The sequence below is a fragment of the Panthera onca genome, chromosome D4 (assembly GCF_046562875.1).
Source record: "Panthera onca isolate mPanOnc1 chromosome D4, mPanOnc1 haplotype 2, whole genome shotgun sequence".
NCBI classification, from domain to species: domain Eukaryota; kingdom Metazoa; phylum Chordata; class Mammalia; order Carnivora; family Felidae; genus Panthera; species Panthera onca.
In genome coordinates, this window is record NC_138351.1 from 45,740,009 (window position 1) to 45,757,075 (window position 17,067).

Genomic DNA, 17,067 nt, shown 5'->3' on the forward strand with positions numbered 1-17,067 from the left:
CAAAACAATAGATAAGTCAATAGGCTCAACATTTTAAATGTTGAAATCATAATCATAGTAAAATAAAATTAAAAGGAAACGTACATTTTACAATAACAACATATCATCAATCCAAATGAAGTATGCCTAATAATCTAGGCTAAGCGTTAAAATATAACACGTAAAAAAAAAAGAATAAAAGAAAGCAGCTTATATGGGGAGAAAAGTAGGCATACTAAAGCTGGCAATTAATGAGGAACGTTAAGATATTCAAATTTACATTGGCTGCTGCTTAAACACAAAAGGGAGGTTCTCTCGCAGTGTATCACAGTAAATTATTTTAGGCTCTCCTACTGACCAGAATCACAGTACCACGCTTTTGAGATTTCTTTAAATTTAAAATATTTGCAACTTCCCTGTCATAAAGTGCATTAGTACTGGTCTCCCGAAACCCCAGGTAAAGGCAAAACCTACAGAATGGTTGAAATGCGCAAGTAATAATGACGACAGATCTATTCCCTTACCTTTCCCCACATTCCACCCTTCCTCCTTTATAAAGGAAAATGTCTTCAGTCTTATCAGTTTCCTTCCACAAACACTCTGCTTCGTGTATCCTCAGGAGGCCCATCCACTAAAGGCAGAATGAAAGTGTTTACAGATGGTAGAGAGAGATAGAGGAGGACACTACCCCAGAGCCAGCACTATCATCCAAGGATCTAGAGAACTAAAGAGACGAAATTCTAGTCAACAAAACCCCAGTCATGGCTTTAGTGAGGAACTGAAAGTAAATCTTGGAGGTAAAGAATGAAGAAGACAAAAGATGGTTAAAGATTCCGGCTATAAGAAAGGATTGGACAGATAAGCACCAAGTACTGCTTTACAAAGTCAGACTACGTGCAATTCAAGTTCATAGAGACTAGCCTCTTGAATTAGAAAGAACTAAATAAAACAAAAAGTCTTAAGTGTTCTAAAAAAGTCTTTTTTTAACCTAGGTGGCAAACTATGTATCTGGCACGGTCACTAAAATAAGTATAAAATAAATATATAGACCCTAGAGGCTCAGCTTTTTCAAAAAATGGCCAAGGCAAACCTTAAGGGACTCAAATACGGAGAACAAACTGAGGGTTGATGGGAGGTGGGAAAGAGGGGAAAATGGGTGATGGGCATTGAGGAGGGCACTTGTTGGAATGAGCACTGGGTGCTGTATGTAAGCCAATTTGATAATAAATTGTATTTAAAAAGATGGCCAAGGATCCCAATTTTACTGTACTCAAATCCTTTCGAATTTATGGCATCACTAATTCATACACCTGTCATCTCTGTAGCCTCAAGGGAATGAGCAACCAAAAGAATGCTACATCATTTCATTTCAAATAGTTTCATTTTAAAACTCGGGTGATTTTTTTTTTGTTTAGAGGGTTGGTGAAAACATGACAATGAATTACCAGCCAAAATAAACCAATGGGAATTATAAGAGCTAGGGCTCTGCTCTTTCCCTGCAGGAGAGGTAACTATTGTATTAAGCTTCCTATTTTCCCTTGTATACATAGTGCCCATGACAGTTCACATTTTGTGAAGATCTAAATGAACACCACGTCTCCTTAGGTCCATCAAACTCTCTCCATTCAGAGTCTAGATTGGGCGCCCTTAACATCTAGTGGCACAATCGCTGAAGCCTACCTAAGCTGGTGATCTATTTTTCAGCGTGTTCATTATGGGCAGTATATCCATTAAAATTTGTACTGAAAGGTGTATTTACTCTGCTTAAATTTCAGATGAATATAGTAAGAAGAAGTGTCCACTGCATTCTTTGTAACTCTCCTTTATCTCTGGATAAAAGTAGGTATCACTCTCTACCAGCACCTAGTCTGAGTCATTTTAACACCCTTGTTGGAGGGTTGTTTCTTTTCTACCTTGCTTTTCTCCCGAGACAAGTATTCGTTAGTATCTACACTTGAGATTTTTGGTTGTTGTAAGCATAAATAATTGAAATACTGTGTGTGATGGCCTGTCAAAAACAGTTCACCATGGCAAAACGGTAATTATACCATAACCCAAATATAGCTTGTTATGTACACATCAAAGCATCTTTCACTAGCAGAATAACTTGTATCTTATATCCACGTGCATCTTTGAAAACAGATTACAATTATGTTTCATTAATACCACATATTGTTGTTTTACATTCTGCTCTGTGACTTATGTTAACTTTTACTGTAAAAAGAACTATCCATCAGATACAATGGCCAGGGTACAGAATTTTAAAAAGAACTGAATTTGAACCTGATATGAATTACTTACAGACCTGGGGAGGCCAGGTGGCTTCTTCAAAGATTGGGGTAACCAACATTACTCCTTATTTATCTCAGGTAAATTATAGGGATCAAATGCAAAATGTTTTATGTACCCTAAATTCCTATACAAAACCATAAAGAAAAGGTCTGACAGATTGTATTATATAAACATGTAGGATTTCTGTATGGTAAAAGACAAAGGTACCACTATGAAATGAGTATCTAGAAGAAAGTAATTGCAAAACAGATCTGACAAAGGATTAATACCTTTAAGACCCCCAACAATTGGATGTGCAAAAGAACCCAAGAGGGAAAAAAAATGAACAAGGAATAGAAGAAATACAAATAAATGAAAAACAAATGAAATGGTAATCAACCTCCCTGGTAAGCAGAGAAATGAAAATAAAAGATGAATTTTGCCAAAAATTGGGGATTGTTAATACTCAAAGCTGGAAGCACTGTAAGGAAATGGGCATTTTCATACACTGCCCTTTCTTGAAGCGGGGGGGGGGGGCGGGGGGGGGGCGGTGGCATATGTAAGTCTACATCATCTTCTAGAAAGATGTATGGTGAAATGTTATTATTTAAATATTAAAAGCCATTATCCTTCCATCAAGGAATCCCACTTTTAACATTTATTCAACTGAACTATAAACACCAGTATTCAAAGATAATATACTCAGGATACTTTTCCATCACTGTTTTAGAAGAACAAAAACTGGAAATGTGATTATCATCAATAGCATAAAGTCTGAATAAATCAGTTGAGTCTCTCTTAGAATATTATTTAGCCATTAAAAATAATGAATTCTCAGGGCACCTGGGTGGCTCAGTCGGTTGGTCATCCAACCTTGGCTCAAGTCATGATCTCAGGGTCCGTGGGTTTGAGCTCCACGTCAGGCTCTGTGCTAAAAGCTCAGAGCCTGGAGCCTTCTTCAGATTTTGTGTCTCCCTCTCTCTCTGCCTCTCCCCACTGCCCTCGTTCTCTCTCTCTCTCTCCCTCTCTCTCAAAATGAATAAACATTTAAAATGTTTTTTAATTATTTAAAAATTTTATTTATTTATTTATTTATTTATTTAATTAAAAAAATTTTTTTAAATAATTAATTCTGGGGATGCCTGGGTGGCTCAGTTGGCTGAACCTCCAACCCTTGACTTCGGCTCAGGTCATGATCCCAGGATCGTGGAATCAAGCCTTGTGTTGGGCTCTGCACTGAGCACAAAGCCTACTTGGGATTCAATCTCTCTCTCTCTCTCTCTCTCTCTTTCTAACTTTCTCAAGCTAAAAAAAAATTTTTTAAATATGAATTGTGAGAAATGGGTAAATTCCTAGAAACACATAATCTTCCAAAACTGAATCTGGAAGAAATTCAAAATCTGAAGAGACCAATTACTAGTAACAAAATTGAAATAGTAATCAAAAAACTACCAAAAAATAAATAAATAAAAGTCCAGAACTGGATAGATTCACAAGTCAATTGTACCAAACATTTAAAAAAAAAAAAAAAAAAAAAAGTTAACACTTATTCTCCTCAACCTACTCCAAAAAACAGAAGAGGAAGGAAAGCTTCCATATACATTCTACAAGGCCAGAATTATCCTAATACCAGAACCAGAGAAAGACACCAAAAAAAAAACTATAGGCCAATATCCCTGACACAAAAATCCTCCACAAAATATAAGCAAACTACACTCCAACAATACATTTAAAAGATCATTTATGGGTCAAGTGAGATTTATTCTGGGGATGCAAAGACTGATTTCTAAATCACTCAATGTGATAAGACTACATCAACAAAACAAAGGATGAAAATCTTGTGATAATCTCAATAGATGCAGAAAAAAGCATTTGACAAATTTGAACATCTGCACATGATAAAAACTCATGACAAAGTAGGTTTGGAGGGAACATTCCACAACATAATAAAGGTCATATATGAAAAATCCACAGCTAACTTCATACTTAATGGTAAAAATTTGACAGCTTTACCTCTAAAATTAGAAGCAAGATAAGGATGTCCACTCATAACACTTTTATTCAACAGAGTACTGGAAATCCTAGCCACAGTGATCAAACAAGAAGAAAGAAGAGGCATATTAGTAAAGGAAAAGTTAAATTGTCACTATTTGCAGATGACAATAACACTATACACAGAAAATCCTAAAGACCCCATGAAGAAACTACTAGAGGTAATACAAGAATTTAAAATACTGCAGGATAGGGGCGCCTGGGTGGCTCAGTTGGTTAAGCGTCCGACTTCGACTCAGGTCACCATCTCACAGTCCGTGAGTTCGAGCCCCGCGTTGGGCTCTGGACTGATGGCTCATAGCCTGATGGCTCATAGCCTGGAGCCTGCTTCCGATTCTGTGTCTCCCTCTCTCTCTGCCCCTCCCCCGTTCATGCTCTCTCTCTGTCTCAAAAATAAATAAACGTTAATTTAAAAAAATAAAAAATAGGGGCGCCTGGGTGGCGCAGTCGGTTAAGCGTCCGACTTCAGCCAGGTCACGATCTCACGGTCCGTGAGTTCGAGCCCCGCGTCAGGCTCTGGGCTGATGGCCCAGAGCCTGGAGCCTGTTTCCGATTCTGTGTCTCCCTCTCTCTCTGTCCCTCCCCCGTTCATGCTCTGTCTCTCTCTGTCCCAAAAATAAATAAACGTTGAAAAAAAAAAATTTAAAAAAAAAAAAAAATAAAAAATAAAAAAAATTTTTAAAATAAAAAAATAAAAAAATAAAATACTGCAGGATACAAAATTAATACCCAGAAATCAGTAGCATTTATATATACTAATAACAAAGTAGCAGAAGGAGAAATTTAAAAAGCAATTCCATTTACTTTTTTTTTTAATAAGTTTATTTATTTTGAGGGAGAGAGAGAGCATGTGCAAGTGAGTGGAGAAGGGGCAGGGAGAGAGAGGGAGAGAGAATCCCAAGCCAACTCTGCGCTATCAGTGTAGAGCCCGATACAGGGGCTCGAATTCACAGGAAGTAAGATCATGACCTGAGACCAAATCAAGAGTCAGATACTCAACCAACTGAGCCACCCAAGCACCCCTCCAAAAACAATCTATTTACAACTGCACCAAAAAAGGGGCACTTGGGTGGTTCAGTCAGTTGAGTGTCTGACTCTTGATTTCAGCTCAGGTCATGATCCTAGGGTTGTGGGATTGAACCTCACATTGGACTCTGTGCTGAGCATGGAGCCCACTTGAGATTCTCTCTCCCTCTGCCCCCCTCCCCACTCACACTCTCTCTGAAAAAAAAAACAAAAAACAAAAAACAAAAACACCAAAAAGCATAAAATACCTAAGAATAAATTTAACCAAGATCACAGTGAAAGTCCTGGTCTTTGATTACGATAAAACACTGATGAAAGAAACTGAAGATGACACAAACAAATGGCAAGATATTCCATGTTTGTGGATTGAAAGAATATTGTTAAAATGTCCATGCCACCCAAAGCAATCTACAGAATCAATGCAATCACTATCAAAATACCAATAGCAGTTTTCACAGAACTAGAACAAATAATACTAAAATTTCTAGGGAAGTACAAATAGCCAAATAGCCAAAGCAACCTTAAAAACAAAAAAACAAAAACAAAAACAAAAAAGAACAAAACAGGAGGTATCACAATCCCAGATTTCAAGATATACTACAAAGATGTAGTAATTAAAACAGTATGGTCCTGGCATAAAAACAGACACATAGATCAATGGAACAAAATAGCCAGAAATAAATCCACACCCATATGGTCAATTAATAAAGAAGGCAAGACTATACAACAGGGAAAAGACAGTCTCTTCAATAAATGATGTTGGGAAAACTGGATAGCCACATGTATAAGAATGAAACTGGACCGCTTTCTAACACAACACAAAATAAACTCAAAATGGATTAAAGAACTAACTGTGAGACTTGAAACCACAAAAATTTTAGAAGAGAGCACAGGCAGTAATTTCTCTGACATCAGCTACAATAACATTCTTCTAGATATGTATCTTCATGCAAGGGAAACAAAACAAAAATAAACTACTGAGACTACATCAAAATAAAAAGTTTTTGTACAGCGAAGGAAACCATCAACAAAACAAAAAGGCAACCTACTGAACAGGAAAAGATATTTGCAAATGATATATCCAATAAGGGGTTAATATCCAAAATACATAAAATTCAATACCAAAAAGAAGAAAAAGGAGGAGGAGAAAAAAAAAAAAAAAAAAAACAACAACAACCAACAATCTGGTTTTAAAATGGGCAGAGAACCTGAATAGACATTTCTCCAAAGAAGATATACAGATGGCCACAGACACATGAAAAGATGCTCAACATCATTAACCATCAGGGAAATGCAAATCAAAACCACAATGAGATAGAACCTTACACCTGTCAGCATGGCTGCAATCAGGAAGGCAAGATATAAACAAGCACTGTAGAGGATGTGGAGAAAAGGGACCCTTCGTACCTTATTGGTGGCAATGTAAGTTGGCACAGCCACTCTGGAAAACAGTATGGAGGGTCCTCAAAAAATTAAAAATAGAACTGCCATATGAGCCAATAACTCCACTACTGGGGATTTACCCACAGAAAATGAAAGCACTAATTCAAAAAGATATATATGCACCCTTTTGTTTATGGCAGCGTTATTTATAATAGCCAAGATATGGAAACAACCTAAGTGCCCATCAACAGAGGAATGGATAAGGAAGATGGGGTGGGGGGCAGGGAGGGAGGTGTCTACACACATACATGCATACAATGGAATACCGTGCAGCCTTAAAAAAGGATGAATTCTTGCTATTTGTGACAACATGGATGGACCTAAAGGGTATTGTGCTAAGTGAAATAAGTCAGACCGAGAAAGACAAATATCAAATGATTTCGCTCGTATGTGGTTATCTCAAAACAAAAAAAAGGAATAAACTAACAAAAAGCAGAAGCAGACCTCTAAATACAGAGAAAAACCGATGGTTGCCAAAGGGGAGGGGAGTGGGGGTTGGATAAAATGGGAGAAGGGGAGTGGGAGATACATGCTTCCACTTATGAAATGAGTAAGTATGGGGAGAAAAGGCAGAGCATAGAGAATGCTAGTCAAGGATGCTTTGGTAGTGCCGCATGGTGACAGATGATAGCTTCACTTGGGGTGAGCCCAGTAGAAGGTACTGAGAAGCTGAGTCACTATGCTGTACGCCTGAAACTAATAGAACATTGTGTGTCAACTATACTCATAAACAAAATTTTTTAGGAATTCTGTATCTCTGCATCTATTGACCTATAAATATGTCCAAAACACGTTTAACTAAACATGGAGAATCATGTAAATGGTATTAATCCAGTGTTGTAAAATGTTCATTTTTTAAGTTTTTTAAATGTGCCTATTTTATCGACCGTATGAGAAGGATGGAGGAAACACACCATAATGTTAATATTGATCACTACAAAGAGCTGATCATAGAGGGGCTATGTGTATTTATGTACACACAAATGTAAAAAGGGACGTTTTGATTTTTGAGGTGAATAATTTATAAAAATTAAATGTGTTACTTTTATAATTAAAAAAAAACTTCAAGAAAAAATAACTTATTAAGAACAAATGAAACGGATCATATCCCATAGTAGAAAGAATACATACATATAATGTAATAAAAAATAAATAGGGGCGCCTGGGTGGCTCTGTCAGTTAAGCGTCTGACTTATAATACAATGAGTTCTATGCTGGATACCTTGCAATACACTATTCCCCTATCACAAACTATAACCAGAAATGTGAAACAAAAAAGGGGGGGGGGGGTGTAAGCTATAAATGCATCACTTATAGATGCATTCATACCAAAGATGCTTATGTACACCCACATACCCTCTAAGGAGAGGCAAAGGTTGAAAGAGAGGTTGGGGTGCCTGGTGGCTCAGTTGGTTAAGCATCCGACCTTGGCTCAGGTCATGATCTAGGACTCCATGAGTTCAAGCCCCACTTAGGGCTCTGGGCAGACAGCTTGGAGCCTGGAGCCTGCTTTGGATTATGTGTCTCCCTCTCAGCCCCTCTCTCTCTTGTGCTCTTACTGTCTCTCAAAAATTAGCATTAAAAAAATGTAAAAGAGAGAGAGAGAGAGACAGGTTGAGGGCACAGGATGGCAACAAGAGGCACAATAGACATTAATAAATCAATCGCCTCCCCCTTCTCTGTGTTACTGAGGGCAGCCTCAGAATCCCGCTACCACCCCAGAGTTGTAAAGCAGAAGAAACCTATCTTCTTACCCTGGCCCAGAAATGCAAATGGCTGAACTTGTTGGAGGAAAAGAGCTTCCAAGTCTGAAGCAATGATGAGACACACACCTCTATATATATCCTTTCTTACCCCACTACTTCAAGAGCAAGCTTTCACAAGTATTCCTTCAATAAATACTACTAAAATACTCACTTTTTTTGGTAATGTTTATATGTATATGTGTGTGTGTGTATGTGTGTGTGTGTGTGTGTGTATATATGTGTGTGTGTGTGTGTGTGTGTGTGTATATATGTGTGTGTGTGTGTGTGTGTGTGTGTATATATATATATATATATATATATAAAATTTATCGTCAAATTGGTTTCCAAACAACACCCAGTGCTCATCCCAACAGGTGCCCTCCTCAAGGCCCATCTCCCACTTGCCCCTCTCCCCCACCCCCCATCGACCCTCAGTTTGTTCTCAGTATTTAAGAGTCTCTTAGGGTTTGCCTCCTTCCCTAAGATACTCATTCTTGATCCGCCTCCAAGAAAGACAGCAACAGTATAGTTATAGGGATCGGGAATAAGAGATGTCTCCCTCTCTGGTGGCCGATCTGAACTTCCATTAAATACATGCTTTCATTCCATAATAGATTTTTGTTAGAAGTTTTATCTGGCAGCAGCATACCAGCGTGAATTGGTGACATCAGACACCTGCCCATTCGATAGGTTGGTATGGTCTCCTTACCTTAAACCAATGGTTCTCAAATTGTGACCTCAAAACCAGCAGCACCAACACCACCTGGGAACTTGGAAATGCAAATTCTCAGGCCTCAACTAAAAATGAATGAATCAGAAACATTGGGGGAGGAGTCCAGACCATGTTTCAACAAGCTTTCCAGCTTGTTCTGATTCTGATACCCACTGAAGTTTCAGAACCACTGCCTCAAACCAGACATATAAAAACAACGCCCATACGTACAAATGTTTCCATCCTGCACACCCACAAAGTTTACAGTAACGCTGCTGTTTGAACAGCCTCGCAGGTAACATCGTCTCTGAGTAAAGTTCATTTGTTATTTTTGATTTTTTAACGCAACCGATTCCGTTTGCAAGAAACTTCTGTTCCTAGAAGTTGGTAACTGAGGTTACTAGGACAGCTATAACCATCACCAAAACTGCTTCTAACTTCACTGCCACAGAGCACAATACATGACCAATTCCCCTCTGGGACTTAAGTATGTAGCATGTAGAACTTGCCTTTTGGCTGGAATGCCTGTTTTTTATGGTGCTTGCCTTTTTGCATCAGCTGCTGTAAAATGACTTTACTTAAATAAATACACACTTACATACAATACTGTATAAGACAGTTCAATAAACACAGATGATACAACATCTACTATACATAAAACACCACATTAAAATACTATACGTAAGACAGCAAGGAAGGCCCTGACTTCAACAAATGTACAAACTGGTTGGAGAAAACCATGCAGAATGTGACAGACACTCATAGCTCTCCACCAAAATCCATTCCTGCTTCCCTGCTGCACCGACTCCCCAGCGTCCTGTGCAGTAGAGTGGTTGTATGAATGGCTCTTGGCAACAGAATGTGAGAAGTGATACGCGACTTGGGGCATCTTAGACTTTAAACATCTGATACGCTTCACCTGTCCTGCCCCCCTGAAACCGAGACCTGGTGGCCACAGAGCTTCAGTCAACAATGACAGTGTGCCAACACGACAATGACAACAAGGTGTCAGGCATGAGGGCCAAAAGACTCGGAAGGAACTGGGATGTCTGAAAAAACATAGATCCCCCAGCCTGGATATTTACCAGGACTTGCATAAATAAGAAAAACATCTTTCTTATGCATGTCACTATATTCTTAAGCCTCTTTATTGTAACAGCCTAGCATAATATGACTCATGAACTATACAAATCCTTATAGACTGAGGAGTACGCTGTACGTAGGGGCTAAGACACGTGCTCCCCCCATACAGGGGGTACTGGAGGGAGAACAAAAAGGCTGGAGCACAGTAGCGGACTAGATTGTCCTGTGTTTGCCCCCTTCCCAACCCAAGAAGAGGGAAGACTCTAGAGACTGTGGCATTACTTTTCTAGGGAACTAGTTTCTGCGTCTGGGGCTATGAGTCATAATGCCATCCACAGAGATTTCAGTTTGATGGCCCTACTTAGTTGTGTCTCAGTGAGCACTGAGACTTCTGTGGTTCAGAAACCCTGAAGAAACCTCAGACTATACACTCAAAAAACTACCACGCATGTGCAAAAAATGTTCTCACACATAAAAAGTTCCACACTATCTCAAGGGGCCTGTGCCCACCCCCTAAGTTCATGCACAGAACCCCTGGTAGGAAGGTTTTGTGGCTGGGGGGCATGTCTAAAGAAAAATGAGCTGATTAGCAACACGTATTTTAGGAAGGCTTTCACACACACACAAAAGGGTGCGCGTGCAAATGTCACTAGATGTATGTACCAAAGGAAGATAATAATAATGAGAAAAAAAATACAAAACATGGAGGCAAAGTCAATAAGATCCAAAAGCCTCAGGTCTTCACAGCTGTAAACACTAGACCTGCCTCAACTATCATCTCCTGATTCCTTCAAGGCTTCACGAATTCCACCTGTGTGATCCACACGAAGGAGAAAATAGTTTCATCACGAAAGCTTAGAACCAATGTTTACATAAATAGCTCTTCTAATCACAACCAGCACAAAATACACAGCAACTTTTTTTTTTTTAAATCATATTTAGGGGGCGCCTGGGTGGCTCAGTTGGTTAAGCATCCAACTTCAGCTCAGGTCATGATCTCGCGGTCCATGAGTTCGAGCCCCGCATCGGGGTCTGTGCTGACAGCTCAGAGCCTGGAGCCTGGAGCCTGCTTCGGATTCTGTGTCTCCTTCTCTCTCTGCCCCTCCTCCACTAGTGCTCTGTCTCTGTCTCTCAAAAGTAAATAAATGCAAAAAAAAATTTTTTAATCATATGTTGTCCAATCTAATAGGTCGCCTCACAAGAAAATATTTAGAAAGGCTTAAACATCTATACATATATACACACCCAAATACTTTAAATTACAGTTAATCAGAGAGCTTCAACAGCCTTACTGTTCTCATTCCTTGGCTTACCTCCAAAACTTTCATTACCTGTCAGGTCCCCTCTGTTATTCCTCACTTTCTGTGTCTCTGGAATGTTATTTTATTAAATAATTGTCATGCCAAAAGGCACATACTACTATAAAAGTTTATTTGCTAGGCTGAGCAGAAACATCTATTTCTTTTTTGTCAAAATCTATTATAATGCTCTATTGCCTACAGAGTGTGTAGAATCATTTCCAGATACACTTGAACCAAAAAACAATGTGTTTCTCCTAACAGGGCACCAAGTAGTTGCAGTAATGTAGAAAGATTATGTGGGAATCTTGAATTGGTAACAGATTTCACCTGAACTCTGTTTCCAAAAATCTTTGTAGCAGGTTCAACAGGCAGCAGGCTAAAAGGTAAAATCTTTCCCAAGGAAAGTGTATTATTTTTACAATACCATGAGATAATTGAAAATGTGTTCTAATAAATTCAACCCACGTATTTTAAGTACCTACTAAATTTCCAGTAATGTGCTGGAAATTACTATCCATTTTAAGGACATATGCTCCACTTTACCCATTAGCCATGAGAAATAACTATACTTACATAGTATTTGTATTTTTAAAGCTAGTCTAATTCAACTTGTTAATAAACATTTATTTACTGTTCATGTGCTAGTACAGACATTGTTTTAGACCTTAGAGAGCCCATCTTCTAGTGTATATATGATGCTTATTCAGTATTATAATGCCACTAGAATTTTGGACAAATTTCCTTAGTGATACAGAATAGGAGAAAAATTCTCTACTGGAATTAAAAATAAATAGGCCATTAGTTACTGCCTACTGTAGAGGGCTATAAAAACAGCATCCAAAAAGAATCTCACACACTTCCATCATAGCTCAATCCACCAAGAGGGACGAGAAGCAGCGATGCCCAGGAGTAATGATCGCAGGGAGACCCAGAGCTTGGTTTCTAAATACAATTCCCCAGGAAAACCAAGATTCTTTGGAAAATTGGTAGAATACAGGGCTGTGGCTGTGAATATATGCGATGCACTTAGACAATCTCATGGGGTCACAAAATAAAGAAGAGAGAGAAAAGATGGAAACATGTCAGAAGGCACAGAAGACAGCATGCAGAATTCCCACCGAACAAAGTTGGAACAATTTGAACAAAATATGCAACAGTATAACCCAAAGAATAACTATCCATATAGCATATGGATATAAATAACTAAATGAATAAACAAACAGGGACAGTGAACAACTCTTCTTTATAGAAGAATTCCAATTAAAAAACGAGAATAAGGGAAACAGAAAATAACCACTGGAACACCATAATGGTGGGGCGCCTGGGTGGCTCAGTCAGTTAAGCATCCAACTCTTGATTTCAGCTCAGGTCATGAACTCAAGGTTCGTGAGTTCAAGCCCCTGCACTGACAGTGTGGAGCCTGCTTGGGATTCTCCCTCTCTCTCTCTCTCTGCCCCTCCCCCACTCACATTTTATTTTCTCCCTCTCTCAATAAATAAATAAGCTAAAAAAAAAAAAAAAAAGAACATCATAGTGGTAATTGCTACAGGCAAAGTAGGGAAAGTTTCAGCAGAAACAAAATATCATGGCATCTCAAAGTATCTCTTCCACCATATCTAGTAATCATAAAGAGAAAAAAGTAACTTTATAGGAGAGAATCCTAGCAGAGACCACCATAACCAAGTGAGCAAGATTAACACCCAATAATACATGTTGACGTCCACTCCCTGGTATGCTGCATTAAGAAGGGCTCAGCAAGTTCATGGTCTCCTTCCCAATGTCACATAACCACAACCTAACAGTGAGACAAACCTCAAATTGACATTCTATAGAATATCTGGCCAGTGCTCTTCAAAATATCAAGATTGTGAAAGACAAGGAAAGCCTGAGGAACTGTCACAGATGGGAGGTTAAAGAAACAGGACAAGTAAGTGCAGTGTGGCAACGCGAGATCAGATCCTGGAAGAGAAAAAGGCCACTAGTGACGGACTGGTGAAAATCACATAATAATTGTTCTATGTTTATTTAAAATGTTAACATAAGGAGAAGCTGAGTGAAGCACATACAGGAACTCCTTTTCTTATTTCTGCAAATCTTCATAAAATTATCTCAAAAGTTTTAAAAATACAATAGGAAAAAAAAAATCTCAATCATGCCAGCAACAAAAAATTACCAGATGTAAACCTGACGGAAATGGCAATATAATTATGGAGAACATTATGAAATCTTAGAGGAATAAAAATAGGACAGGATTTATGGGCGCCTGGGTGGCTCAGTCGGTTAAGCGTCCAACTTCAGCTCAGATCACGATCTCGTGGTCCGTGGGTTCGAGCCCTGGGTCAGGCTGTGTGCTGACAGCTCAGAGCCTGGAGTCTGCTTTGGATTCTGTGCCTCCCTCTGTTTCTGCCCCTCCCAGAACTCATGCTCGCTCGCTCTCTCTCTCTCTCTCTCTTTCTCTCTCAAAAAAACGAATAAATGTTTAAAAAAAATTTTTTAAATAGGACGGGATTTAAGAAAAAAATACACTAAATTCACAGAATAAAAGAAGCTTAACAATTCTCAGGAAAGGTTAAGATGGGTTACTATTTTGAATTTAAAAGGGGAAGGGACTATTTTGATTTTGCTGAACCTATAATACTTTTTAAATTAGTTAATGGTCCAGTTAGTTAACAGTGATTTCAATCTTCCTTCATGAAAAAGAGAAAAGAAAAAGGTGGTTTGTTTGTTTTTTTAATTAAAGAGGGGGAACTGTTAGAAATACTTATGAACCATAAGAAATTTAGATCAGTATTTAAATGATAAACTTTTAAAATTAATGTTTTCTAAATGCAACATGGTATGTAGACATGATCTGAAACACAGAAAGAAATCTGAATAAAGTCTGGAGTTTTGCTCACAGTGATGGGTGTTAGTTTCCTAATTTTTATGAGTAATATAAGGCTTTAACAACAGGGGATATGGTGAAAGGTACACAGGAGTGCTCTGTACTATCTTTGCAACTTTTCTGTACATCTAAATTTATTCCAGATGAAAAGCTTATTAATTATCACTTCCAGTTACATAAGTGACATCTCAGTGGGAGCACATATCAAGCCATATTGGCTTATTTGACTATCTGACATACATATATCTCACGATACGCGTGGTTAAACTCACACAATATCATTACACCTCAAATGGAATTAAGCTGGGCCACAGTCACATAGTTGGCTCACAAATCCTATCAATCTATCAATTAAAAAAGTACTTATTTTGAGCATACTTTGTGCCAGCAAGTCCCATCCTAAGTACTGTAAATTCCAATTTCTTTCACGCAACAAAAATCTAATAAAATAGAAAAGCATGCAGATAATTAGAGAACATCGCGAAGACTAACAAGAAAATGATTAGCGATCAATGTAAAGCACACGATAAAAACACACAAGGGTTGGGCACAAAGAAAGCAGTGAGGGCTGACCACCTGGTAGGCAGAACAGTTTCCTACAGAAGCTGATAGTTGAACTGAGTACGCAACGAAGAGCAGAAGTTGACCAACCATAATGAAGAAAATATTCTGAGAAAGGGGATAACGTCTCAAAGCCACAGGGCAGGAGAATCCAAGGCACATTTGCAAGTGGCAATGTGGGGGCACCTGGGTGGCTCAGTCGGTTACTTGTCCACCTCTTGATTTGGGCTCAGGGTGTGATCTCGTGGTTCGTGGGATCAAGCCCTATGTCTGGCTCCTCGCTGGTAGCACAGAGCCTTCTTGGGATTCTCTCTCTCTGCCCCTTCTCTACCTGTGCTCTCTCTCTAAGGAAATAAATACACTTAAAAAAAAAAAAAAAAAAAGGAAATGACAACGTTAAGAGAGAATGCTGGCCCATGGCCACAGCATAAAAGCTTCGCAAAAAGCCAGAGATGCAGCGGGGTAGGTGTGTTAGGAGAGTGTGTGTGTGTGTGTGTGTGTGTGTGTGTGTGTGTGCGCGCGCGTGCGCACGCGCGCATGTAAAGGGGAGACAATACTCGTGAACTGAGTTCAAAACTCCCAAGATGAGAGAAGAAGTAATAATTTAATTGTGACTCAAAAACAAATCTCTACTAAGACTTTTGGTTCAATACCCCATTATAGTAACTCTACCATAAAAGAAAGGCTTAAACTAGCAGAGAATTTTAAACGCGGATGCTCAGGGCAAGAAGAAAAAGTAGGAAAATGTGTTTTCAAGTACTGTATGAAAAAGACGGCTCCGAGCTTTCTGTTCTTTAAATCGATATTGAATCCTGATCTAATGAAGAGAAATCCCTTATTGTTCATGATGCCATTAGTGATGAAGACCAGCTAGGATTTGTTCATTGATGAAAAAAATTAGCCAGAATAGTCTCATTCTATTTATCCAATGCAGCTTGTTCCAGGTAAACACAACCTAAAAGAAGAGTTGTAAGAAAGAAAAAACAATGAAGTAGAAAAAAATGCATAGGAACTAAAGGAAGAAAGATACCATTTGGTATTAAAAGGGAAAATTATCATTTAATTGTCACTGTCACAGTTTTTTAATACTCTAAAATCATGCTGTGGGAGGTTTCCTCATTAAACTAAATATAAAAATATAAAATACACTTATTTTTAGAAAGCAGAATCAAATTTTGATACAAACAATGTTTAGAAAGACCCTCTTACCATCATTGTTAAACTGTCAATGTTTTTAAAAGTCATCAATGAAGGAGAGGATCACGTTCCATGTAGAAACCTCTTTGTTGATTCACACCTCAAATAAGACCTGCTAAGTCATCTCTTTCAGCTTTAAAAGCCAAAGGAAGCAGCAATTGAAAAACTAACGTAACTCTGTATTATACTTAGGCATAGATAAATTGAATATTAAAGCTTAACCATTGTGTGGAAGAAAGCATTAGCACATTTTAAAACGAGCTTTTCCTCTCCAAAATATTGATATAATCATTCTGGACCACAATACTAACATAATTACTCCTTAGAAGATACACTTATTGCCTACTAATGCTTCCTTTATTTTAACACTCTAAGGCAACTGTTTTTCTGATATTAAATTTTGAGGTCGCACGTGACATTTATTCCCTCTTATTTCAAATATTCAGGGAAGTTCATGCCCAGCTCATGTGCTTCTGGAGGGAAATATAATTCTGTAGTGTAGCATAAAAATGAGGAAGAAAACAAAAATAAGTAAATGTTTTGTCTCTATTCCTACTGACACAGAATTCAATGATCCTTATCCTGGTTCTTATGTGACAATCTCTATGAAAACGTCTGAAAGTTGCTCCATATGCGATGCATGATGAATTATTTCTGCCGGATAGAAGGTACCATGCAAAATAAAAACTATCTTTCATACTTTTTGAAGGCAGCGGAACAGAATTGCTGTGACTAACCAGAAATAACACTCTTAAATAAAAATATTAAAGGAAATGACTGTGGCACAGAGTAGCTGCCATGAATGACCCACCA

General features: G+C 38.3%; 1 protein-coding gene across 2 annotated transcripts in view; it reads right to left on the reverse strand.

The window, feature by feature from the left end:
* The window catches only part of MLLT3 (MLLT3 super elongation complex subunit), a 286,329-nt gene that overhangs the window by 184,327 nt on the left and 84,935 nt on the right, over window positions 1–17,067 (reverse strand). The gene's annotated exons all lie outside the window — the stretch shown is intronic.